General features: G+C 39.6%; 1 long non-coding RNA gene across 1 annotated transcript in view; it reads left to right on the forward strand.

Moving 5' to 3' along the window:
* The window catches only part of LOC108533997 (uncharacterized), a 7013-nt gene extending 4614 nt beyond the window's left edge, over positions 1 to 2399 (forward strand). Inside the window, exon 3 of the long non-coding RNA XR_001886862.1 lies at positions 2061 to 2399. This is a non-coding gene — a long non-coding RNA (uncharacterized LOC108533997). The remainder of the gene's footprint in view (positions 1 to 2060) is intronic.
* The last annotated feature ends 41 nt before the right edge of the window (positions 2400 to 2440 follow it).

Raw genomic sequence — 2440 nt, forward strand, 5'->3', positions numbered from 1 at the left:
AAAAAAAAAAAAAAAAAAAAAAAAAAAAAAAAAAGATACTGTACTTTTGCCAGCAGTTTACAAGAGTTTTCTTAGCTCCACATCCATGCTAGCCCTTGGCATCATAAAACCCTTAAATTTTTGCCAATCTGGTGGGTGTCTAATTTATATTTAATTTAAATTTCCTTTATTACTAATAAAGTTGAGCACTGATTCTTGGCCATTTGACTGTCCCCCCCCTTTTTTTTTTGAGACTGAGTCTCTATTGCCCAGGCTGGAGTGCAGTTGAATGTCCCCTTTTATAAGATGTTGTTCAAATATTTGACCAATTTTTAATTGGGTTGTTTTTCTCTGATTTGCAGCAGTTGTACATATGTGTGTAAATTAATCTTTTTTTTCAGTTGTATATGTGATAAGTATTTTCACCTGCTCTGGTTTGGCTTTTCACTCTATGTGGTACCTTTTGACAAATAGAAGTTCTGGGTTTCATTGTAATAATATCATTTCCTATGGTTAGTCTTGTTTAAGAAATTTTTGTCTACCTTAAGGTAATGAAGATTTTCTTTGGTGTTAAAGACAAAAACTTGCCTGCCTGCCTGCCTGCCTGCCTTCTTTCCTCCTTTCTTCCTCTTTTTCTTTCCTTCATGTTTTTGACATGGAGTTTAGCTCTTGTTGCCCAGGCTGGAGTGCAGTGGCCCATCTCCGCTTACCGCAACCTCTGCCTCCTGGGTTCAAGCGATTGTCCTGCCTTAGCCTTCCGAGTAGCTGGGATTACAGGCATGCACCACCACGCCTGGCTAATTTTGTATTTTTAGTAGAGACAGGGTTTCTCCATGTTGGTCAGACTGGTCTGGAACTCCCGACCTCAGGTGATCCGTCTACCTCAGCCTTCCAAAGTGCTGGGATTACAGGCGTGAGCCACCGCACCCAGCCAAGCCGAAAACTTTCTAGATTTTGGCTTTAACGTTTAGGTCTTTACACCACCTGGAATGTTTGTAGGGTAGGATTCAATTTCATTTTTCCCCCAGGTGTGTATTCAGTTATTATAGTATCATTTATTGGAAAGTTAATATTTTCTGCACTGATATGCAGGGCCATTTTAGTAAAAAATCAAGTAAACATAAATGTCTATGTCTATTTCTGGATTCTGTTCCGCTAGTCTATTTGTCACTCCTCACAGTAATACCATACTGTCTTACTCACCGTAACTTTGTATTTGGAGCAAGTACACTCACCTTCTTTTTCCTCAAGAGTGTCTAGGCTGTTTGTGTTTCTTTGCATTTTCATGTCAATTTTTGAATTCGCTTGGTTGCACCCAAACGTCTCTTGGAATTTTGATGAAATTGCATTGTATGTATAATTTTATGAGTAGAAATTTGGAAACTCTTCTACACTTGATCTTAACCAAAAGGCCAAGAGACAATGGGGCACTCTTCTTTTTTTTTTTTTTTTTTTTTTGGGATGGAGTCTCGCTCTGTCGTGGCTCACTGCATGCTCCGCCTCCCAGGTTTACGCCACCTCGCCCGGCTAGTTTTTTGTATTTTTTAGTAGAGACGGGGTTTCACTGTGTTAGCCAGGATGGTCTCGATCTCCTGACCTCGTGATCTGCCCGTCTCGGCCTCCCAAAGTGCTGGGATTACAGGCTTGAGCCACTGCGCCCGGCCTCTAGGGGCACTCTTCTAATAACATGAGCCTGTCAGTTGATGTAGGTCTTAGTGTTTCTCAGCAAGGTCTTGCTTATCTCCTATAAATAGTTCTAGGCAAGTAGGAATCACATAATTCATTGTACAGAGTATTCCTTTGGCATTGACTGTCTGGAATCTGAGCAGTTCAGATAATGATCAATCATAATTTTAGTCTGGGTTTTTTTTTTTTTTATATTGAGCACCTATCTCCTCCTCCCTGTCCTTGTCCCCCTCCTCCTCTTCCTCCTCCTCCTCCTTGAAAAGCAGCTTTATTAGAAAGACTGAAATGTGTGGTAACTCGAACAGCTAGGTTGTACAAGAAAGAAATTGAAAATTCCCTTTCTGATGCCTTCCAAAACTTGAATTTCATTTAAATGCACCTTGTTCTTTCCTCAGACCTCTAACTTCACCCTGGAGTTGAGCAGAAACCTGGCTTGCCTTTTCCCTCAAATCAATCTTGGACTCCAGACAAAGGGTGGATCCTTTGAGCCAATAAGCAGGTTACTGGTAACAGTACCTGAGGAAAGACAAAGCTGTGGGTGAAAAGTTCTTTATATACGGTATCCTCCCACTCCTATCTTCTGCAGCTCTTTATGTATTAATATAATTTTTAACATTTTCTTTTATTCTTGGCCTCCTCAACTACATTTTTGGAAGTGGCGGATATGAAAATTAGGTATGGATTTACATATAATGTAGTTAATTATTGTCTAATATTTTTGTGTTAGTAACATCTGGTACAATCAAGCCTGCTTTTTTTTTTTTTTTTTTTTTTT

Source organism: Rhinopithecus bieti, unplaced genomic scaffold (genome assembly GCF_001698545.2).
Source record: "Rhinopithecus bieti isolate Rb0 unplaced genomic scaffold, ASM169854v2 scaffold_12146, whole genome shotgun sequence".
NCBI classification, from domain to species: domain Eukaryota; kingdom Metazoa; phylum Chordata; class Mammalia; order Primates; family Cercopithecidae; genus Rhinopithecus; species Rhinopithecus bieti.